We start from the raw sequence: 24,585 nt of genomic DNA, 5'->3' as shown, positions 1-24,585 counted from the left end.
TAAGTGATTGTATCGCCTCTGGAGGGAGCTTATTCCAGTCTGGACACCCTGACTGTGAAGTTTTTTCCTTATGTTGAGCCTGAATCTGTCTTCCAGGAGTTTGAGACCATTATTCCTGATTTTCCCCTTGGGTGCTCTGGTGAACAGTTGCTCACCAAGCTCTTGATATACTCCCCTAATGTAATGGTAAGTTGCTACCAGGTCCCCCCTCAGCCTTCTTTTCTTCAATGCTATAGTCTATGTAGTATAAATCAAAGATCATGATCATATCAATATACTCACTGAAAAATACATTGTATTTAGGTTATTTTTAAAATATAGTGTAGAAAAGATTTATCACATAGTCTTACCAAGAACCTAAGGGAAGACATTAACTTGGAATGCCTGTTCAGGCTTAAGACGAGAAGGTCGAGAGGGGACCTGGTACCAGTTTACCACTACACTAGGGGAGTACGTCAAGGGCTCGGTGAGCTACTGTTCACCATGGCACTTGAGGTCAGAGGGGATCAAATACAGTATCTACTTGCATACCACATGCACTTTCCCTTCCCCCTCCCCCCAAAGCTCAGTCCTTTACATTTGGGGGAAATGTGTCTGAAGTAAGGCAGGTGATTTTTCTTTTCAGGAATGCAACTTTAGGTGACATTTAAAATAGCTGGCAAAATGGCTCCTACTTCTCCCTGGGGCAGCCCTCTGTTAAGCCTCTCACCACTGCTGGTGAAGCAGTAGCTTTTGGCTGAAGAGCTGCTGAGCTAGTCGAGGGTGAGTAAGTGGCTGCATGCAGTCTAATATTTTGATATGGCTTGTGTTATGAAAGCAATCCGTTATTTACACAAACTTATATAACTAATTACTGTGTAAAAGTAACTGTCTTGCTACTGCCTTTGTAATGGTCTAAGACCTAGCCTGGCCTGGTAGTTGTCTTTGTACACTATGAAGTTCCTGATGCCTCACCCAGATTATCGCCTGGGATGCCACACTTCGTTGACATGCTGGACATTTTTACATATGCAAACACTGCAGCACCAGGCACTTTGAAAAGTGCCTGGCACTGTGTCACCTGCAGTTGTATTAAGTGGCGAAACACACGTCAGCATGGAGAAAATGGTGGCGGGGCACTGACATCACTGCTGCTGCATAGGGTTTATGAGCTGAATTTATTCATAGGCAGAAAAAGATTTTTTAAAAAGAACAAAACCATCACGAGAACTAATAAAAGTACAGGTAGGCATCTGGGCTAAAACTTAAAGTAGATGGCTAGCAATTTTAATTAAACACAAGTTCTTATAATAGCCAACCTATTGTTTTCTCCTAAACTCAGAAACTCCCTGTGCTGGCACACATTTTGCCACTTATACGACTGCAAGCGACACAGTGGCATGTGTGTCAGCTCACATGTGATTAATTGAGTCTGCTCCAATGCACTGGAGATCCAATACATCCAGGCACAAAAATGTATGTGTATAAATGACCTGTGTTTCCAGGAAAACTTACTCTTTGTCACACAGTTGGCCATGACTCTGAAAAAAAATGTCTTCTGCCTTTTAAAAACAAGGTGTGCATTTCACTTGGAGACGTGATATGTTAGAAAATATGGTGTTTGCCCTCCCAACTCAATTATAATAATTTTAATAAGGCAAACAGTTTGTATACAATAGTACAGATCATATCACGCAAGAAGCCAAGTAGTCTCAACTTTTATTGAATTTACTGCTAAAACAGTACTGAGGGCCTTGCAGAATTAGATCTCAATAAAATAGTAATACATTATATTTGATATGCTATAGCCTGTGTAGTGTAAATCAAAGATCATGATCATATCAATATACTCACTGAAAAAATACATTGTATTTATTTGTGAAATATAGTGTAGAACAGATTTATCACATAGTCTTACCAAGAACCTAAGGTAACAAATTAACTTGGAATGCTTGTTCCACCCGGACACTAAGGAAATTAAATATATAAAGAGTAGTTTGCAGAGAGTGAGGAGCCTCACAAAAAAATGAAATAAAATAAGAAGGACATTCAGTGTCAGCTGCAGATTGACTTTATCCTCATAGATTGTAGACATGACAGATAAAGTTTTGTAAAGGCACCATGAAGCATCAAGTTTTCCATAATGATGAAGTTAGGTTCAAAGATCCATATTCAAGTTGCCCGATGTCCTGTGCAGCCAGTAGCTCTGTTTGACTTGTATAGAACACCATGTTTCAAAGGTATGCTATCACAGTAATGTGATATTTCTAAATTACAGCTGGGTGAAAAATGATTTTTTTTTCAAACCAAATGTTATGACTGCTTGACTTGAAATACAAAATGCTAAAACCTACTAAATTAATATTCTAGATTCCTAAAGGTTGCAAAAATTGTGTGCTAGACTCTTAACTGGTACATTCTCAAAGGCACCTCCCATTCTGAAGCTTATTTTGTTCTTCTAACAGAACCCATATTTCACTTTAAGTATGCATTGAATATTTTATACAATCTACACTGGATGTGAGAATGTAAGAAATTGGTGGAAGACCCCCCAAATAGAAAGACACAATACAAAACAGAAGGGGGCGGGGGGTTATTAACCTATTCCATGACTTAATATGTGTTCAAACTCACAAAATAGCCTTTTATTGTTATAGTGAATCCATTTACAAAGCAACAGCCTAGCATAATTGATGCTTTACCATAAAAAGACACAGTATTTGTCTTAAGCAGCTTACCATCTAGTTTACTTGCAGACAATATGGATCACATCCAAATAGTACTTGGTGCACCATATGGGTGTTTGAAGGGCTTAAAACACAAATTACTTAAGCGCTGGCCCCGATAGCAGAATTCACAGACCTCAGTTAGGCATCTAGATGCCGTATATGAGTTACAGTTAGATGTGAACTGGATGCATTGAAATGGAATTCACAAAAGCCATCAACAAAAGCCATTGAAAGGGCAACAAAAGAGTTGGGACTTACCCAAGGTAGGCAGTAGGCAACACAAAGCAGAGAAGCATGTGTAAAATCCTGCCCTTTTTCATCCTTCTTTAATAAACTGGACAGAGAAGGAAGTGGTTCCTTTCTCTCCCCTTTATTCAGTAGTCCAGTAAATAGTATATACACCCAGAATGTGGGAGAAGAATGACTGAAAGTATACTCTTCCTAATCCCAGAATGACCTAGAATAGTTAGTATTCCCTCCTGTGAGGTGAGTGACATCAGTTTGAATACACTCAGGCAAAAAAGGGCATTAAAATCAGCTTTCCCAGAAACGGAGTGAAAGCTCCAACCACAGAGTCACTGCTACTCAGTGTGCCTCCACTGACATCACTGCTGCTGCACAGCTTATGAGCTGAATTTATCCACAGGCAGAAAAAGATTTTTTTAAAAGAACAAAACCATCAGTAGAACTAATAAACGTACAGGTATCTGGGCTAAAACTTAAAGTAGATGGCTAGCAATTTTAATTAAACACAAATTCTTATAATAGTCAACCTACTGTTTTCTCCTAAACTCAGAAATGTAGGACATCTACCAAGGTATCCAGGTTGACATCTGCTAAGGAACTACAAAAGCAATGATAAAGCAAAAATCATTATATCTATTCAATACACTAGTGGTAGTATACATTTACTTCTGCTCCTCTCATCAATTCTATCTAAATGCACATTTTTTCACTTTCCCCTTAGTTGATGTCTTTTTTGCCTCCTCTTTTAGTTTTCCTACCTCTCCAATAAAATCCTCTCATGCCTTTTTGGAGTCTGAGTTACTCTCTGTCTCCATGCCCTGAAGTTCAAAAAGATGGGAGAGAGGGATAAAATGATACCATATCCATTTTTCTGCCATTTATGATGCTTTAGATAGAGGGGCTCAGTGTTGTTGCTACCAGAAAGCTGAGTAGTTGAACTTGGGATCTCCTGTTCTTCCTGGTGTCCTTTAATTCCTTTTCTATGTTTACAGTCTACTGCAGTGAGACTCCTGGAGGGGAAGCACTTATGGGATGCACCAAGCAGGAGAACAGTTATCTAGGGAACACAGTAGAGATACCTTAGATCTGCTGTACAATCCTGAGATATATCAAATGCTGTTAGATGAAGGGAGATTCAGAGGAGATTTAGGGAAGGTCTGAGGGTGTCCTGCAAAATGCAGATTATAAGACATCCCCACCTCATTAGAAAAGAAGTGTTTCTAAATTCACTAGTTTTGATTGTTTATTAGGATTACTTTAGGTACAGAGGGACAAATATAAATCCCTCCTTTCTAGAGCCACAGAGACCCACTAATGGAAAGGAGAAGAAATTATTTGCACATGGCATGGGCTAAGGAAGTTGGTTCAGTCCTCTCTCTGACTGTTCCCTGCTCATAATTGTACAAGTTGTAAGGGGAGAATTTCTTTCTTAATATACCCCTGTATATTTGAATAACATGTATCCCAGCTGCTGGGTCTGGATTTGTCCCATGGTACTTTAATAGGTAGAATAGAATCTCGCTTCTTTTCCCACCTTTATTAGTTGCCTGTATGGATTTACGTGCTTCAGTGCAATTCCATTCCATCCTACTTAATTTCCAGAAAAACATTAAGGTAAAAAAAATGGGTGGGTCATCCTTCTTCTTCACTGACTTGTGTGATTTAGTCTTAAGGCTAAGATAAAAAAGTAGACACATTGTGTGTTTATACACATACCTTCTAGTTCTCGGACGCGCCAGAGATCTGCCGCTTCAGAGCACTCAATTAATCAATTGAGTCTGCTCCACATGGGAGCTGATGTACACCGCACTGCACTGCTTACATTTGTACAAGTGGTGAAACGCATGCCAGTGCGGAGAAAATGGCAACCGTGTGCTTTTGAGTTAAAGCAGCTCTGAGATGTTTTAGTTCAAAAGCACACCGGTGACATTTTCTTCACGCTGATGCACATTTCACCGCTTATACAACTGCAAGCGTCGCAGCGCTGGGTGCTTTTCAAAGTGCCAAGAGGTGCAGTGTTGGCACATGTAAAAATGCCCATTAATGGTTTATCGGGGACTAAGAATGGAATAGGATCTGGCGTGAAGTGTTTAAATTAAACTACACACATTGTCAGTCAAAATTTAGAAGTGATGTCTACAATTTTCATTTCAGACACTTTTCTCAGAAAGAACATGTGAGCTATTAAAAATTGTATACATTCTGTGTAAGAAAGGAACATGACTTTTGCAGAAAACAAACAAAATAATAGAAGTGACAATATCATATGTAAAGATCTTATAAGCAATCATATACATAACCTTGTTCTATTGCTTACAAGTAACCTATTTTTAAAATATATTACATAGAAGATTTATAAAACATTTGCAAAAGACACAGTTAATCTGTTATGGACCTGATTCAACATGGTACTTAACCACGTGCCTAATTTTAGGCACTAAAGTAATATCAGTGGGTGCATCTACATGTACAATTACTGTAGCGCCTCCTGTGCAGTTTGTGCCAGAATTAATGGCACCCAGACACAACATCTACATGTGTGCCTGGGACCGCAGCAGTTTGAGCCAGGGCGGAGGAGCCCTGGACTGGCAGGTGATATGGGGAGTCAGCTCTGGACTCCAGGTGGTGGCATAGGGCAGCAGAGGGACTCACTGGGGCATGAGACTGCCCAAAGAGCAGAGCTGTGTGGCTAGGCAACAGGCAAGGATCTGGCCCCCTGCTGCCTGGGCTGCCTGGACACAATTTACGCCTGGGTCAGAATTTATACATGCATTTAGGTGCAGTTATTTTCACTGCTGTAAGATAGTACAGTACTATCTTATGGCAGAAAAAATTAGTTCACTGCAATATAATAGCATCACATGTGTAGACTGTTATGCTTTACACTGCAGCAAATTAGTCTACTGAGCAGTTAAGTGCACATGTAAATGCACCCAGTGACTCTCAAAGTAATAATAAAGTAAGAGGCAAGGACGTTTTGGGGTGAATGGACCAACTGCAGAGTTGTGAAAGATTTTAGACAAGTTCTCAGGCACAAGGTACCATTCTTCAGGTCTAGAAAAGAAGCAGATACAGCTTGATCGAACTGACAGAACAAAAGCCTGTGCTAAAATCTATATGTAAATAAAACAGTCTGCAGAAAGCAGTTTTGCTTTATCCGGCCCACAGTGGCACCTACTGGCCTATGTTATCTGGGGTATGACTAACAGAGGGACACGGCCTGCCAGAGAATGCTTTGGGGCCCTGTTAGACATGGCTGTTGGCAGCAGGAGAGTGAGTGGGAGTTGTGATGACATATCCCCACTCCTTACACTCACTTGGGACCAACACCACTTGGCCCACTATCCCTCTTCTGCTACCCCTGTGGCAAGTGTCCACTTTGCCCAGTTGCTTGCCCTGCCACCACTGCTGACCACTTGCCCCACCACTGCAGCCACTGGCTCCACTGCCTCCAGGCCAGGAGAAGTCCCACAATTGGGATCCAGCCTGGAGCATGGAGTGAGTTTGATGCACCTAATAAAAAGAAAAGTGACATTATTAAGACTAGCTAAAAAAAACGCAGTAGAAAAGATAACATGTAAGTATTCCTGATAATGTTCCTTTGCTCTCTTTACAGCCCTGCTCCAGTCCTTTAAGCAAATCTTTATATTTATATAGCAAGTTGTAGATCTCTAAATTTTTATAATAAGATTTTTTTCCTGTAACCCCTGAAACAAAAGAAGCAAATATGAAGTTTTGAAGCAGTTTGAAGATTGTCTGGGGTGACCTCAAAGCTCCCTAAACTGAATGAAAATACCTTAATACCATATAACACTAATACACAAATTCATGCATTTACATTTATAAAGTAATTGTGTCACATAGTAGTATTTCCATTATGTCCTTTCAATTATTAGAACAATTTAAAATAACCAATATATTATAATTAGAAGGTAGATTATACTTAGTGGGGTATGGATGGTTCTACCTAAGCCTCACAAGTGCTAAGTACAGACAGTCAAAAAGCCCAAGGCTGAATCGATTCAGTTTTCACAGGTTAGTCTAAGCTGTGTAGATTGAACTGGTATAGCCTGTTCCAGTGTTTTACTACCCCCCTAGTGAGAAAGTTTTACCTAATATGTAATTTAAACTTCCCTGGCTGCAACTTGAGACCATTACTCCCTGTTCTGTTATCTGCCACCACCACCACTGAGAACAGTCTAGCTCCACCCTCTTTGGGACAACCCTTCAGGTAGTTGAAGGCTGTTATTAAATCCCCCGTCTTTTCTTTTCCAGATTACATAAGCCCAGTTCCCTCAGCCTCTCCTCAGAAGTCATGCTCCTCAGTCTAACCATTACATTGCCTTCCACTGAACTGTCTCCAAAATGTTCACATCTTTCCTATGGTGGGAGACCCAAAACTGGACAGAGTATTCCAGACATGGCCTCATTAGGGCCAAATATAAGGGAATAATCACTTCCCTCAATCTGCTGGCAACATTCCTACAAACATAGCCCAGTGTGCTGTTAGCCATCTTTGCAACAAGGGCAGTACACTGTTGGCTCATATTCAGCTTATACAGCTTCACTGTAACCCCCAGGTCCTTTTCTGCAGAGCTGCTGCTTAGTCATAAGGGAGGATTTGCATAATGTACCCTGTTGTGCTTAGGTAATTGAGGTCAGCCTCACTAATAAACTTCTATTTAATAACTTCCTTAATGATTTTTTTTGTATATTCTGGTTAGTTAATTAGGAAATATATGGCTTTAATGAACATATGTTAATAATTGGAAATGTAAAGGTATGTTAATTAATTTTTTTAAATAATCATATTAAATTCAATAGATTTATCAAAGTTAAATTTGTGTTAATTTTCTCATATTCAGTAATAATATAATATGGTATATAATATTATAATTTTATAGAGAAACATAAGACATTAAATATAACACTAAATTTAAATCTATGTTAATTTATGCTAACAAGAGACATAACTGTGGGCTAGAAAATTCACTTGTCAGTATTAAGTTGCATATCATTACATATAGACACAGGCATATATATAGCACCCATTTAGTACTTGGAAGTAGGCTGTGATTGAAAACCCTAGATCAAATTATGTTCTCTATTATACCAAAGAATCAACAGGCAAGGGGAAAAAAGGAGGTGCTGTTGCCAAGGTAAGACAGCACCAAAAAACTCTGTATGACCAGATGCTGAGACATCAGGTGAAAAAAAAATACTGTAGGAAAATGGTGACCTTGATGATTGGCACAGGGATGTGTTATTCTATTGACAGGTACTCAACGTAAAAGAGTAGATGACAAATTTAGGCTGAATAATAACTTGGCATTACTCATTTTTAATAAATAAACTTACCGTGTTGGCATCAGGAGATTTAATAGGAAGCTGTTCTCCAAGGTACTGATACTTTGGTTTTTTGCAGTTCAGGAAGCACTGTAAGACTCTTCCCCACTGATTACCTTGAGCCATCAGACTGCTTATGACAACAAGAGGATAAATAGATTCTTTTGGAAAATATGGTGAAAAGGCAATTTTGATTGAAGAAAACATTAAGTTGCTAATGTTATGTGATCCTTCAAAGTTTACTGAATTGAAAAGCAATTGAAAAAATTGCAAGGTCACATTATTTATTAAGTATTGCATATTTTTCTATAAAAAAACATTTAAACATATTAAGAAGCTAAATCACTCCCCCATATTCCACTACAAAGAAAATACACAAAGCTGCATTTGTAAAAGTTCAGAAAGAAATTTTGTTAGGAAGTAGGTAAGCCGGGCTTAGATCATGACAAAGTATTTTCAAGTTATCACTTGGATTTAACAAGGTTCTTTGCTTCACATATTTGTGCGTGCTCAAGAACTCTCTCTCTCTCAACATGATTTATCTATTAGGGTTTAACAAATCTTCTTACAGTGAACGAGTAAGTCCTTTGCTTACAACAAACATTATTGCCATGGAAGTATACATCACAGTACAAATTCAGCACAGCTGAAACGTCTCCTTAGTTAGACCAGTATAAATCAGGAGTAAATCCCACATTCTAGTCCCAACTACATAAATTCACATTCAGGTATAATTAGTGAGCTATATTTAAAAGAAAATGATAAGACTGCATGAGTTACATAAGGCAACTAAGAAAAAGTACTTAGTTGTGTTAGTCTGAAGTTAGGTAGAAGGCAAGGCAAAATGGCATCTTATAGACTAACTTGTTCAGAGGCATGAGCTTTCATAAGCTACAGACTACTTTGTTGGATGCTCTGTAAGTCCATTCATAGCATCTGACAAAGTAGGCCATGACCTATGAAAACTCATGCCTCTAAACAAGATAGTCTACAGACATATAAATCTGAGAAAAAATAAAATGCATATTTTACTTCCAGCTTGCTGTCCAAACCAATTTGCTTTCAGTGGGTACATGCATACATGCAATGAATAAGAAGAAATAAATTCTGGCAGTTTGAACTGGTGCAGAGCAGCCCTGGCCTGGCAGCAGGATGGAGGGGTCAGACTTGGGCTCCAAGGTAGTGGTGTCAGGTGGCAGAGAGACTGACTGGGGCACAAAGGTGCTAAAGTGTGGAGCTAGGTGGCAGGCAGCACCCACACTTCAGCACCTTTGTGAGCCAGCCAGCCCCTGTCACCATCTACATGTGCATTTCAGTGCAAATAAGTACTCCATTGTATGACAGTACTGTCCCCGACAGTGCTATTTTCTGGTACAGTTAATTAATTTTCTGCACCCAAATACCAGCATGTGTGTAGATGGTGACGCTTTACTGTGGAGCTAATTCGTCAACTCTGCAATAAAGTGCATATGTAGATGCCCCAAGGGGCTGTTATATAGGCCTCAGTGATATCTGGTATCCTAAATGAATGTAATACTCTATGTGAATATTAGAAAAAAATCAGTGTTGATGAAGACAGTGTTAGCAAAGATATGGAGATGGGAACAAGAATAGGAAAGGGTCCTAAGGCCTACTGAAGACATTGGGAGAAAAAGTAGGTGTACTGTCCATATGCTTAAAGTCTGCATTATTGGGAATTGTATCGTTAAGTGGTGGTTTATCTTTCCAACACTTCTGAATCTTATGTTCTACAGACACAGTTGGAAGTGTGTCACTGCATAAAGTCAGGTATCCAGGTTGTAGCCATATTGGTCTAGAGGAAAAGGCAAACAGGACTCATAGTAGAGATTATATCTTTTATTAGGACAACAACATTTTTGTCAAAAAAAAAATCTTTAATTGCAAGCTTTCGGGCACAAACACCCTTCATCAGGCATTGGAGAAAAGAATGTAAAAGTTCTCCTGGGAAGAAATGAAAGTTTGTATTTCATAGACTACCTGTCACATGGAAGATACAGAATTTTAGCTGACTTTTTAAAGATGAAATCTTCATATTTTGCCAAGCAGGAAGCAACTGTGACCACCTGAAACTTGAGATCCTGCTCCTGACTTTGTTTCCAGGTCATTTGCATCATCACAGATCCTCACAGGAGGTGCGAGGCTCCATAACAGCTCAAACCAAGTGCCCAGAGTAATTTTCCATCTATTGACTCCTCTGTGAAATCCTCTGAAATATGAACTTTCATTTCTATCCAGGAGAACTTTTACTTTCTTTTCTCCCATGCCTGATGAAGGGTGTTTGTGCCTGAAAGCTTGCAATTAATTTTTTTTTTCTGCAAAAATCTTGTTGGCCTAATAAAAAGATATCATCTCTACTATAAGTCCTGATTCTCTCACTGCATAAAGACCAATTTCAAGTGCCTCAAGTCCCAAATGATTATTAAACTCTATATAGTACTAGGAGTAAAAAGTGGAGGTGGATCCATGGAGTAGGTGAGGGCTGGAGGGTGCCCTGGTTCACTTGTAGCCCACTTTGATTCCTGCTCCACCCAAAGTTTCTAGCCAACTACCTGGCAGTAGCACTAGCATTTCTAGTCAAGCAGTACTGAGGGAATCTTGGCTAATTATAATCTACCTGAACCCTTCTAAACTCTTCATTCTACAGGTGTTAATGACCCTGTCTTCTTTCTAATCATCTTGCTGTTCCACCAATTAAACTATCCTTTGTCCTGCAATTCTGCTATTACCTGCTCCTGGTAATGAAGCTCCTATTTCACAGCCCTGCATATTATTTTTAACTCATTTTGACACAGTTATTTGTTTTTGCTTCAATCTTAAAGCTGAATAATACAGCCCTAGGTTCCTAGCAATGCAGCAAAGCTTCTAGTTTATTTTTATCTGGAGAAAAAGGTGTTGTTTCATATATGAAGACGCACCTTGCCATCTTTTCAAAATCCGAGATCCGTCCATGGTAAGAAGATATTAAGAAAATACTCAGACGAATAATGGATGAGCTAAATGTTCCTTAAGGAGATGATACTCAGGGCCCAAGGGGTGATAATCCCAACAAGAAGTAAGGGGGGCAAGAGTGCCCGAAAGCCTCCTTGGCTCATCAAGGAAGTCTGGGAATGCCTGGTTGCCAAAAAGGCGGCATAGCCCCCACCCTTCCACCGGGTGTATCTCCAAAGAAGAGTATACCTCCACTGCTTGGGCCTGTAGGGGGGCTGTTAGGAAAGCTAAGGTGGACATGGAGCTAGGACTAGCGTCCAAGATCAAAGATAATAAAAAGTCCTTTTTCAAATATATAGGGAGGATGAAGAAGGCACCGGGAAATGTGGGGCCCCTGCAAGATGCACTGGGCAATCTGGTGGTTGCACCAGAGGAGAAGGCAGACATCTTTAACAAATTCTTCACCTCCGTTTTCTTGTGCAAGGACCGGGACTCCCCCACCGTGTTTCAAGACGGACTCGAGGGGAACGCCTCAAGACCTAAGGTTGAGGAGGACCGGGTTAGTGCTTCTGGAGGGGCTGGACGTGTTCAAGTCAGCAGGTCCAGATGATCTCCACCCCAGGGTGTTGAGGGAGCTAGCAGGGGTTATTGCTGGGCCCTTGGCATGGCTTTACGAGCCCTTGTGGTACTCGGGCCAGGTGCCAGATGACTGGAAGATAGCCAATGTGGTCCCCATCTTTACAAAAGGGAGGAGGGAGGACCCGGGCAACTATAGGCCTGTCAGTCTTACCTCAATCCTGGGGAAACTCTTTGAGAAGATCATCAAGGAGCACATCTGTGATGGGCCAGCATCGGGGATGATGCTCAGGGGCAACCAGCAAGGTTTCATTAGGGGCAGGTCATGTCAGACCAACCTGATTGCTTTTTAAGATCAGGTCACAAAAGCATTGGATGCAGGTGTCGCCATGGATGTAGTCTTTCTGGACTTCAGCAAGGCCTTTGACACTGTCTCCCACCCCATCCTCATTAAAAAACTAGGTGACTGTGGCATCGATGCCTACATGGTCAGATGGATTGCTAATTGGCTGAAGGGTCGTACTCAGAGGGTGGTGGTGGATGGGTCATATTCGACTTGGGGAAGTGGGCACTGGAGTCCCCCAGGACTCGGTCCTTGGGCCCACACTGTTCAATTTCTTTATCAGCGATTTGGACGACGGGGTGAAAAGCAACCTGTTCCCAAATTTTGGTATCATCAGCAAATTTGGTGAGGTGGGTACGCTAGTAGGGAGGGAAAGACTGCAGAAAGACCTGGATAGATTGCAGGGATGGGCTACCAAAAACAGGATGCGTTTCAATACGGACAAGTGCAGGGTGCTGCACTTGGGCAGCAGTAACCAGCAACACACTTATAAGATGGGAAACTCCCTTCTTGAGAGCACAGAGGCAGAAAGGGATCTTGGAGTCATCATTGACTCCAAGATGAACATGGGCCGACAATGTGAGGTCACGGTCGGCAGGGCTAACCGGACCCTATCGTGCATCCACAGGTGCATCTCAAGTAGGACCAAGGAGGTGATCCTCCCCCTCTACGCGACACTGGTCAGGCCACAGCTGGAATACTGTGTCCAGTTCTGGGCACCCCACTTCAAGAGGGATGTGGACAACATTGAGAGGGTCCAGAGGAGGGCCACCACATGATCCGGGGACAGCAGGGCAGACCCTACAATGAGAGGCTACGGGACTTGAACCTGTTCAGCCTTCACAAGAGAAGGCTGAGGGGGGACCTTGTGACCATCTATAAACTCACTAGGGGAGACCAGAAGGGTTTGGGGGAGACCTTGTTTCCCCTAGCGCCCCCTGGGATAACAAGGAATAACGGCCACAAGTTGTTGGACAGTAAGTGGTGCTGGCTCCTACCCTGGGGGTCTTTAAGAAGTGGCTCGATGCCTACCTGCCTGGGGTCACTTGAGCCCAGTTTCCCTCCTGCCCAGGTAGGGGGTCGGACTTGAAGATCTACAAGGTCCCTTCCGACCCTACTTCTATGATTCTATGTTTGATGCAAGCTTTTCCAGTATAACTGGAAGATACTTAAAACAGGGTTCCATCCAATATCTGCAATGGGATCCATAGTGAAAGAATGATAATCTCAAGCTTGCTTTGTTTCTGGCAATAACAAGTATGACAGAAGTGTGTGGAGTACTGAACCCCATATGAAAATAAAAACATCTCTCTGATATGTTTCAACTGACAGCAGGGAAGGAAAATGAAACTATAGGTTTTGTGGCTAATTAAAGGCTGAAAAAAATAGTCCTCCAGCTTTGATTTTGGTGGGAGGGAGGAGGAGGGAAGAAGAGGGAAGGAAGAGGATGTAGAATCCCTGATAAAAGACAAGTATTTGCCGGAAACAACAATCTCAAGGAGACAAAATAAACAGACCCAAAAATAATCCTTTACAAGGTAATTAGTTTGTCAAGCCTTGGAAGTAATCTAGCTCATAATGATGAGGATCAGGGACGAGGCAGCCAGCCTCAGCATTACCTGACTGCTGGAGCTGGGGAAAGGTGGGACTGCCAAATACCTGTCTCTCCACCTGTTTGCTATATAGAAAGCTGATTCCTTCTGCTGTGTGCCTCTCCTGTAGCTGGGCTAGAAGAATACCTTCAAGTTCATGTTTACCCAGTTGTCAACAATTATTACAATACGCATCTGCAAAACTGAAAAGTTCCCTTTTGAATCTGTGGAAATGGATCCTTTCTTGAAATACCTTCCCATGAGTAAAAAGGGGAATTTTGACATTTAATCCCAATTTGAGATGGAATATTTTGAAAAAAATATGACATTATTCATGGAAAGAGGTTTCTGTTTTCTTGTCAACTCTGCTCAGCTGTCGCTGGAAGAAAAGACCTTTATTATTTCTTTTTTTTAACTATTCATACCCAGCCGTATAGAAGAAAGCTGCAGTAGCAATATATAGTTACTTCATTTTCATCTCTATGTTTGCTCAGACAAAAGCAAACATACTAGTATTTCAAAAATGGAATTTCTGGCTTTACATCTACATATTGGAAAAGCTTTTATCAGTTTGTCAAAGGCTGTTTTAAAAAACAGCATTTGCATGTGAACCCAAGGACCTCCAACTTCCAAAATATCCCCCAAGGACATTAAATTACACGAGTCATTATCCCAGTTTATTAAAACAAAAGAGCAATGCCAGGCTTGTAGAAATATAAAAAATGTATTGGAAGACATCATTGCAGTACAGCAGGTATGCAAGCATAATAGTTCCATAATCTAACCTCTTTGCACTCACTGTCATAGCAAATGGAGTATTAGTGGCTACTATGACTGCAGTTATGACTTTTATTCTATTATAGGCAAGGATAAAAAAAAAAAATCAGCTTACTGTGGCACACATTCTACATCAAGGTACATTTGGAACAGAAAAGATGTCAGGATGCTAATTGTTGTGAGCTCCAGGTCAGGGCAACAAAGGATCAGGTTTTGTTAAGGGCCCAGCTGAGGATAAAACAGTAGGGAGAGGGAAGTGGAAAGTCTAATTTGGAAAAAAAGAAATGGTTTACGCCTGCTTCTGTGCCACCCCTTCAGCCAAATTTCCCACTAGCATGAGCTACATAGGAAAAGAGGATGGCCAGAGTACCAATACACTGTATTACTTTGAAAACACAGGCAATGGCTTGGCTTGGCTTACTCATGACAGGACTACATGAGGGAAAGAATCAGGGAGCCATGATTGGGGCTGTTTTAGACCTTGGTGTAGGAGAGAATCTGATAACTCCTTGATAAGCTATAAGGTTTCTTTCCGTCAGAAAGCAAATTAAGAAAGGATCTTAGTGAGAAAATGCTGGAGCCGTATAAATACTTGCAAATCACAACTGAAAAAGGGTGTGTGCGCGACACCAACTACAGTAGCGGTTCTCAACCATTTTAGACTCAAGGCACCCCTCTATAACTTTGCTAAATTTTATGGCACCCTGGTTAAGAACTGCTGTTCTAAACTCTCAGCTTACCTACTTAATTTCCAGGCTGCCTCACCGCCATCATGTGTGGGGCCGGATGTGTGCATCTGCTGCAGGAGCAGGAATTCTTGCCTGCTGTTTCGTTGTCTGCCTCCACAGACTCCTCCAGGAAGCAGACACACGACATCATGTTCCACCTAGCCACATTACCCTTGAAGGGGTCTCACAGCACCCCTGCTAGCTGCAGCGACCTAGTTGAGAACCACTAAATTTGCCTCATACCAAAAATCCAGAAAGATAAAGTGATCTGCTACTTACAATAGCATAACACAAGCCAAGATTTAATAAAACAAATGAGGCCACATTTTGCCTTAATCTGAAGATTTTTTTTTTGTTTTATGGCCACTAGGGTACAATAAAGGGACACAGAAATTATATTGCTGCCACTTGCGATTACCTTGCTCTTGATTTTATTACTTGTGTTGCTATGCAGCCCAATAGCACCAATCAGGGTTGGAACATTAGTGGACTAGGGCTAAGTACAGACAGTCAAAAAGCCTAAGGTGGAATGGATTCAAATTTTGCAGGTTTCTGTAAACCGGATAGACTGAATCGATAATGAGCTGAACTGATGTTAAGTTTTCAATTGGGAAAGGCAGGCAGAGGCCTGTATTGACCCAGGCTGCCCCCCTGGGTGGAAGGGGAAGAGCCCCCTTTCTGGTGAAGGCCCCCCAAGCCAGGCATCTGGCCACAGGCCAGTCTGGAATCTGGGATTTGGTGGCAGCTTACAAATATCAGGGGAGAGCATCAGGGGCTAGGCAAACAATTTTTCACCGAATTGCCCCAAGGGAAAACCAGGAGCAACGGTCATAAACACCTAGAAGGGTTCAGACTGGATACAAGGAATAACTTCTTATGGTTCATGTGACCAGACTCTGGAATAGACTCCCAGTGGAAGTGGTGCAAGCACCTACCCTGGAGATCTTCAAAAGGATATTAGACACACAACTTATTGGGGTTATTTGACCCCAGCAGTCTTTCCTGCTCTGAGCAGGGGGGCTGGACCCAATGAACTCACAAGGTCCCTTCCAGCCCTAAACTTCTGTGAATCTCTAAATGGATTCCTTGAGGATCTGTTCCAAGATTTTTCCAGGTACTGAGGTGAGGCTGATGGGTCTGTAGTTCCATGGATCCTCCTTCTTTCCTTTCTTAAATATGGGCACTATGTTTGCCTTTTTCCAATCACCCAGGACCTCTCCTGATCCCCATGAGTTTTCAAAGATGATGGCCAATGGCTCTGCAATCACATCAGCCAACTCCCTCAGCACACTTGGGTGCATCCCATCCAGCCACATGGACTAGTACACATCCAGCTTTTCTAAGTAGTACCTAACCTATTCTTTCAGCACTGAGGACTGCTCACTTCCTCCCCAAACTGTGCTGCCCAGTGCAGTAGTCTGAGAGCTGACCTTGCCTGTGAAGACTGAGGCAAAAAAAGGCATTGAGCACTTCTATCTTTTCTGCATCCCCTATTACAAGGTTGCCTCCCCCATTCAATAAGGGACCCACACTTTCCCTGATCCTCTGCTTGCTAACAACATACTTGTAGAAACTCTTCTTGTTATCCTTCACATCCTTTGCTAGCTGCAACTCCAGCTGTGCTTTGGCTTTCCTGGCATCATTCCTGCATGCCCGATCAATGCTCTTACAGTCTTCCCTAGTTATTTGACCAAGTTTCCACTTCTTATAGGCTTCCTTTTTGTGATTTTGTTTACTGAAGTTTCCTGCTAAGCCAAGCTGCCATACTTGCTTGTCTTCCTGCACATTGGGATGGTTTGTTCCTGCACTCTCAGTAATGCTTCTTTGAAGTACAGCCAGCTCTCCTGGACTCCTCTCCCCCTCAGACTGGCTTCCCAGGGGATCCTGCCCATGGGGTCCCCAAGTGAGTCGAAGTCTGCTTTTCTGAAGTCCAGGGTCCTTACTCTGCCGCTCTTTCTTCCTTCTTGAGGATCCTGAACTCTATCATCTCACGGTCACTGGTGCCTGTGTTGTCATCCACTACTACATCCCCTACCAATTCTTCCCCGATTGTGAGCGGCAGGTCAAGAAGAGCATGGCCTCTAGTTGGCTGCTCCAGTACTTGCACCAGGAAGTTATACCCAACACTCTACAAAAACTTCCTGGATTGCCTGCGCACTGCTGTATTGCCCTCCCAGCAGATGTCAGGGTGATTGAAGTCCCCCATGAGAACCAGGGCCTATGATCAGGAAACTTCGCTAGCTGTTTGAAGAAAGCCTCATCCACCATTTCCTCCTGGTCTGGTGGTCTATAGAAGACCTCCACCATGACATCACCCTTGTTGCTCCTCCCTCTGACCCTAACCCAGACCTGTTGAGTCTCTATCTCCAGCTTCATACTCCAGCTCTAAGCAATCATATGGCTCTTTTACATAAAGTGCAACTCCTCCTCCTCTTCTCTCCTACCTGCCCTTCCTGAACAGTTTCTACCCATCCATGACAGTGCTCCAGTCATGCAAGCTATCCCACCAAGTCTCTGCTATGCCAATCATATCAGTTTCATGATTGTGCAAGGACTTCCGATTCTTCCTGCTTGTTTCCCAGGCTCTGTGCATGTGTATACAGGCACCTAAGGTCACTAGTCTATTGCCCTGCTTTCTCAGAAAGTATGAGCACCTCCCTTGTTGCCCCCTCCTGCTTGCTCTTCCTCCAGGTCTACCATTTCCCCACTTACCTTGGGCCTTGGTCTCCATCCCCTGGCAAACCTAATTTAAAGCCTGCCTCACTAGGTTAGCAAGCCTGTCTTCAAAGACACCCTCCCCTCTCTTCATCAGGTGGATCCCATCTCTTCCCAGCAATCCTTCTTCTTAGAAGAAAATTTCATGATTGAAGAAGCCAAAGCCCTGCTGGTGAAACCACCTGTGCAGCCAGGTATTCATCTGCAGGATGCACCTGCTCCTGCCCAGGCCCTTTCCCTTGACTGGAAGGATCAACGAGAACACAACCTGAGCCCCAAACCCCATCATGCTTGCACCCAGAGCTCTGTAGTCACTCTTGATATGCTCAAAGTCTCCCCTGGCAGTATCATGTCCCACATGGATAAGGAACATGGAGTAGTAGTCAGGGGGCCAGATGAGCCTCAGTAGTCCCTCCATGACAGCTCAGATCCAGGCTCGGGGCAAGCAGCAGATGTCCCGAGACAACAGGTCAGGTCAGCTGAAAGAACAGGCAAGACCAGGCTGGGAAGCAAAGGCATTTCTGCCTTAGCTCTGTGACAGTTGTGGGGCAGGGCTGGCCCCAGCTCAGCCAAAGTAGGCAGCACTGCCAAGGCTAGCCCTGCAAGGGAGATTAGAGGGGGTTCCTATGCATCCTTGGATACCGGGGGACTGGGACATAATTTGACTTGGGAGGGTATCTGGGACAGAAGTTCCATCGACCAGTTTAACCTAAATCAATTAAGTCTGATACTACATCCATCTGGGTTTATTTTAAATTGGGCCTAGCCATTTTGAAACTGATTTATGTGTATTGAACTTCTGTTCTGTTACAGGTTTAAATTGGTTTTCAATCACTTATACCAGTTTGTGTGCAACTTCTGTCCCTAGCCTAGGTGTTGACAGAGAAAATTTTAAAGGCAGTCTTAAAGCAAAACTGGGAGGACAAACAACTTCCATTTACAATGAAACTGGCTGCTGCTACTGTGCTCTTCTAGGGATCTTCTCTAAAACTTCATTCTCTTTTGTCATGGGGTCTATTCCTTTTCTCTTGCCCTTCATCACCCTACCTGCTGCATGTACGTCAAAGTATTTTAGGGACAGGCCTCATTTCATATATTGTCTTTTCCATCACCTTATTACTGTTCTTTTGAGAGAGGGGGACAGTTTTATCATATGCTCCTTCTGTTATGGAGCCACTCTTGTTTCTCAGCAGCCCAGCTGCTTGCTGTTGCCAAGAGGAAAATATACATTCTAAATAAGATGCTATTATGAGGGGCCAGGAATTTTTTCTGTCATGACACAAGGATTACAAGTAGCACTGAAAATTAACTGAAAACGATTTGTTTTTAATTTAGGCCATTCCCGGGTCTAGCTCTTCCTAACCCTCACATTTTTGCAAAGTGAAGTTCAAGGATACTACAATGCTTTAAGGCCAATGTTAAGTCTGGTATAACTCAATTTTGAATTTCCATGCTTCCATGTATTTAATCAGACATTTTAGCATGAATTGAACACACTGTCATTTTCTTCTTATGGGCATGAATACATATACTTTCAGAGATTTCCACACACATACACTTTCCTATATATTAATATATTCTGGATGGTACACATAAATAGCTTTTTATAATGCAACTGAAACATTATGTTCATATATAGTCATACTCCAAAAAGAATATTTTATGAATTTAACTATGGCCTTTATATGCCTAGAAATAATTATACTTAAATTTCAAGAACTAGAAAAATGAACTGCAAAATGTTTTTGGGAAGGGGAAGATGGATGATAAGTAAAAAAAACACTGCTGCCCTTAATTCTACATCAAGTATAAAGTTCTGTGTAACACAGGTGAAGTTGACAAGGTCTAGAAGTTGAAAAACAGGCACATATCACTCCAACATTATTTCACACAAATACACAGAATTTTGGATCATTTTTGTAATGTCAAGTTTATGCCCTAGTGAATTTTAATGTGATGAAGTTAATGAAAGGAAGTAAAATCACTGGGGGCATTGGTTTTCACTGACTGTGTCTTCCAGTTGCTCTGAGAGTATGTTTACTGACCAACAAAATAACTCTTTCACCAGCACGGTGGTACACTTTTTCACCTGTACCATTTGGCCAATTGGGTAAGGGACTTAAAAGAAATCAACAACTACTTTTAATCCACAAACTAAAAAAAAAAAAAGTCATTTATATTTTGTGTAAGAACTATTACTATTCACAGATTCTTTTACTCACAGAAATCAAAATGCATTAAGGAAGGTAAGTGGCATTATCTACCCTGTACAAAATGGGAAATTGAAGCTTAGAGAGCTTTAATTACTTACCCAGTCACAAAGCAGCACCTGTCACCTGGGTCTCTTACTCATGCTCTGTTCACTAAGACGTGTCTCTCAATAATGAAATTGATACTGAAATCCTGGTTTCAAGAAGCCAATCGTAAAATTTCCACTGACTTCACTAGGGCCAGGATTTCATTTTAGATTCTTTATACCACTGCAAAACCAAGGTCTGCCAGAAGATAAGATAAAGTATAAGTTTCAGTTGGTTGCATCTGTTGTCCTTAATCTTGATTAATTACCCCAGTTACCAAGAAGCAGTGAGACCAGAGTTTATGAAATTTCAGAACAGTACTCTTATCATTAGAACACAGTATGCACAGAAACAACAGAAACAAAATGATAGGTTTTGCTTAGTTATGTGCCCATCCTTTTTGAGGTCTATTTGAAATGTCTTTTCAAGCAGTAGCCTTGGGATGGATAAACATAATAATCAAATATTAAAATAATATATACAATATAATGTACATATGTATTCATTCATTGAAAAAAACCAACAGCATGTTCTATTTAAAAAAAATAATTGAACCAAAACACTTGTTGTTGTTTCATGTACAAATGTAGTATTCTGTGAATGGAATCAACTTGCCTGCACCAAACCTAGGTTAGGAAAAAATAAAGACACAGTAGATTCGTTAACATGTACTTCTGAGTTAATTAGGGGGTTAAAGTCAAAACCAAAAGAGAAAAAAAACACTTTACTCCTCCAATCCTCCTGACTGAGGTTAACACACACAAAATAGCTACTTTAACTGATACTAAGACATTTTTCCTTCTAGTTTAGCTGTATGACCTATTAGCACCCATACAAAATAATCCTGAATTCACTGAGACAGAATCAGAATGCTGGAAACTGGTGTTTCAGAGATCTGAAAAACATATACAGGTGAGTTCCCAAGTCTCCCAATCTACAGGATAGATGGCATAATGGGTCACAAAACTCACTGACACCTAGCTACTAAGGCCACTGACAGACATGGAAAAACCCCCCCAAAATGGAGCTTTATTTTCAGCTCAGCATGCCTCCACACTGAGCACAGCGCATGCCCAGAAGAGGAACTGCATTAGTTTGACCCAGATTGCCCAGCATCTGTATAGATTGCGTGTTTCAGCGGGGCTTCTTGGCACTTATCTGAAAGCAGCTCTTAGATGAAAGTGCCAAGAAGCCCCACTGAAGCACGCAATCTATACAGATGCTGGGAAGCTGGGTCAAACTAATGCAGTTCCTCTTCCCGTAAGGGCTGCTTTGTTTTTTCCCTCCACATCTGTCAGCAGCCCAAAGGTGCCAATTAAAAGACCTTCCAAAATGAATTATAATACATGATTAATTTATGCAACACAATGCTGAATGATCTTTGTTAAATGACACTGGTCAGAATGTTTTTTGTATCCTTTGATGCCAGCTGCAAAACATGTCCTGCTTTTCACTTCTCATTCTTGTGGCTGGATTATTAGTAGAGAGGTAGCAATTACTGCAGGCACCTGCCTGAAATGCGAAATTTGCTAAAAAGCTTCACCCCTGAAGGTCTCAGAGAACTGCAGTATTTTAAGCTGGGTGTTTCTACCATTCAGGATCTCAAGCAGCAGAAGAAACTGGAGCTACTTCTTGTCTGTCAGTTCAAGGGAATGTATCCAAATTGGCCTTTAGGAGGCCCTTTCTGTTCTTCTGAAAGGAAGAATTATGTTGCAGAACGGTGAGTTTCAAGGAACATGTTGTAAATCAAGAAATTACAAGGATCCACAATAGAACAGGTCTTTTTTACTTCTTTAATTCTTATTACTGCTGCATCTTCTTTCTTCTTATATTTTTCTACCTTCTTCATTCAGGCTGAGGAGCTGAAAGAGAGAGAGAGAAAAAACAAACAAACCATGGGGGCTGCTGAAGGCGATTCATAATTTCAGAACACACAATAAAGCCAAAATGGTGGGGGAGGCATCCTGGAATATACCTACCATTTGTGACAGCTTTTTTGCTTCCTTCCTTCTTGGTACTGATATACTGCTGAGGGTTGTAGATGGGGAAAGGAGAACTTCTGAACAAAAATACATCATATTCACATTTGTACTAGGTAAAGACAGCATAATATTGAGTATCCCAAATTAGTTCCTGTCATGTAGCTAAAAGGGAATGGTACCTCTCTCAATACTCTGTCAAGCTAGGGTGAATTTGACTGAATTTCTCAAAGAAAGGCACACTAGGAGTTGTATGCATGTTGTAAGGTATATGTTGTAAATCTGAGAACTTGATTTTGTAAATACATGCAAGATGTTGTTCCAGTCTGAGACTTTATAATGGTCACTTTTTGTAAGCTATTTTTAAAATATTTGTCAAACCAAAGTATTAGTGTATGCTCTAACTCAGGGGTTGTCAACTCGGGGTACACATACCCCCAAGGGTACTTGAGAAGGCCCTAGGAGGTATGCGTGGGCAGGTGGGGACTGAGCACTGCCATACACCATCCCATGCTATGCAGGTGCCAAACACCAGATGCGGTGGAAGCTTGCATGTGGCGCCTGCCACCGCTCCACGTCCTCCCGCGTTTGGCCACACACCACCCCCCCAGCTGCCAGGGGTACGCTGATTCAAAAAGGTTGAAAACCCCTGTTCTAACTAAAGTATAAAAAAACCTATAAGAGCTTCAAATCAGGCAGGTGTCTTACTCTTAAGTGCCAAGTTGTACCTGAGCTTTCACAGGTGTATTAGATAGGATTCAGGATTCAAGGAACTGCCTATCTATGCCCTTACATTCGTATGTAAAGACCAATCACTGTGATACTGAAAAAAATCCAATGTTACATGTTAGCACAGGGGGGGGCAATTATTTTGGGCAGAGGGCTGCTTACCAAGTCGTGGCAAACTGTTGAGGGCCACATGGGTAGCCCTGACCCTTGACAGGAGCCCCCCCCCCCCCGGTTACCATCTTGGGACCAATACCGGTGGGGCCTAGAACAGGGCACAGGCTGGCAGGGGTCTGTGGAGCTGGGCTGGGCTGGGCTGCACCAGCAGAGAGAGGGGGGAGCTGGCCCAGCTCCAAAGAGCCCCTGCCAGCCAGGACCCTGTACTCCTGCCATCCTGCTCCAGGCCCTGCTGGCACTGGCCCTGGGACAAGTGCAGGCCCTGCTCCTGCACCCGCTCACCCCCAGTGTCCCCCCAGCCCCATGGTACAGGCAGGGGGCAGCGTGCAGCCCTGAACCCCTGCTCCCTGGCAGGGAAGGGGCTGGTGTTGAGCGCAAGGGAAAGGAGGCCCCTCACCTACCCCGTGGCCCACACTCCCTGCTGCAGCCACTCGCAGCCTGCACAGGGCTGTCCTGAGCAGGCACAGGCAGCCCCATACAGGCTGCAAGCGGCTGCAGTGTGGGGCACCGGCCATGGGGTGGGCGAGGGGACATTTTCTCCCCCCCACGCTCAGCACCAGCTTGTAACCCACCCCCGCTGCCAGCCTGGGCCCTACGCAGCTCTGGGCTCTCCCGTCGGGGCTGTGCCGTGGCAGTAGAAGCTGCAGCCCCTCACTTGCCACGCCAGGCTGTGTTTGCTGCAGCTGCCTGTTTGCGCGCTGGGCAACAGCAGCGAACGCTGCCCAGTGTGGCAAGTGTGGGGGGCTGCAGCTGCTGCTGTGGCGCAGCCTCGACGGGAAAGCCTGGAGCCATGCAGGTCTCAGGCTGACAGCTCAGGACAGCCCCGTGCAGGCTGCGAGTGGCTGCAGCAGGGAGGTCCAGGCACAGGGCAGGGGAGGGACCGCTTTTCCCTGCACTCTGCACCAGCTTGTCCCCTGCTCTTCCCCACCCCCCCTTACATGAGCTTCCTGCACCAGGGCAACCACATGGTCCCAGGCCAGAAGCCTCTTCTGGGGCTTCCAGCTGGGAGAGTGGGGCCAGGCAGGCCCTGCTGTTGAAGGAGCCCTCCAGGGCTTCCCCTGGGTCCTACTGCCCTTGGTTCCTGTCATCTTTGACAAGAGCCTAGGAGAGATAAATTTTAATTTTCTAAATTTTTTTTAGGGGCCCCACAGGCCGGATAAAATGGCCTTGTGTGCCCATCTGGCCCATGGGCCGTATTTTGCCCACCCCTGTGTTATCATCTAGCAGCAATAAAGGCCCCAAAGAGGACAGGTACATACAGAATGAGAGTTGAGCCATTGCTTTGCCAACAACTTCAAAAGAAGTGGTACTGCTTAGGTGCAAGAGGTACAGGATTTACTTAGCAGCAGATCTGAGAGCTAGAATTTCTCTTGCAGTTCTTGCTATGAGTCCTCTCTCTATAACCCTCCCTAGCACCACTCAATAG

General features: G+C 42.9%; 1 protein-coding gene across 2 annotated transcripts in view; it reads right to left on the bottom strand.

Moving 5' to 3' along the window:
- MTNR1A (melatonin receptor 1A) overlaps window positions 1-24,585 on the bottom strand; it is a 96,389-nt gene that overhangs the window by 17,235 nt on the left and 54,569 nt on the right. The window contains exon 2 of one of the 2 annotated variants that reach the window (XR_002088270.2): window positions 21,432-22,139. The exons of the other annotated variant lie outside the window; for it this stretch is intronic. The gene's annotated coding sequence lies outside the window, so the exon portion shown is untranslated. Of the gene's footprint in view, window positions 1-21,431; window positions 22,140-24,585 lie in introns of those variants that run through there. 2 annotated transcript variants of the gene reach the window in all.

Source organism: Alligator mississippiensis, chromosome 2, assembly GCF_030867095.1.
Source record: "Alligator mississippiensis isolate rAllMis1 chromosome 2, rAllMis1, whole genome shotgun sequence".
NCBI lineage: Eukaryota > Metazoa > Chordata > Crocodylia > Alligatoridae > Alligator > Alligator mississippiensis.
Note: the sequence above shows the minus strand (reverse complement) of the source record. Positions and strands in the feature narration are given on the sequence as shown.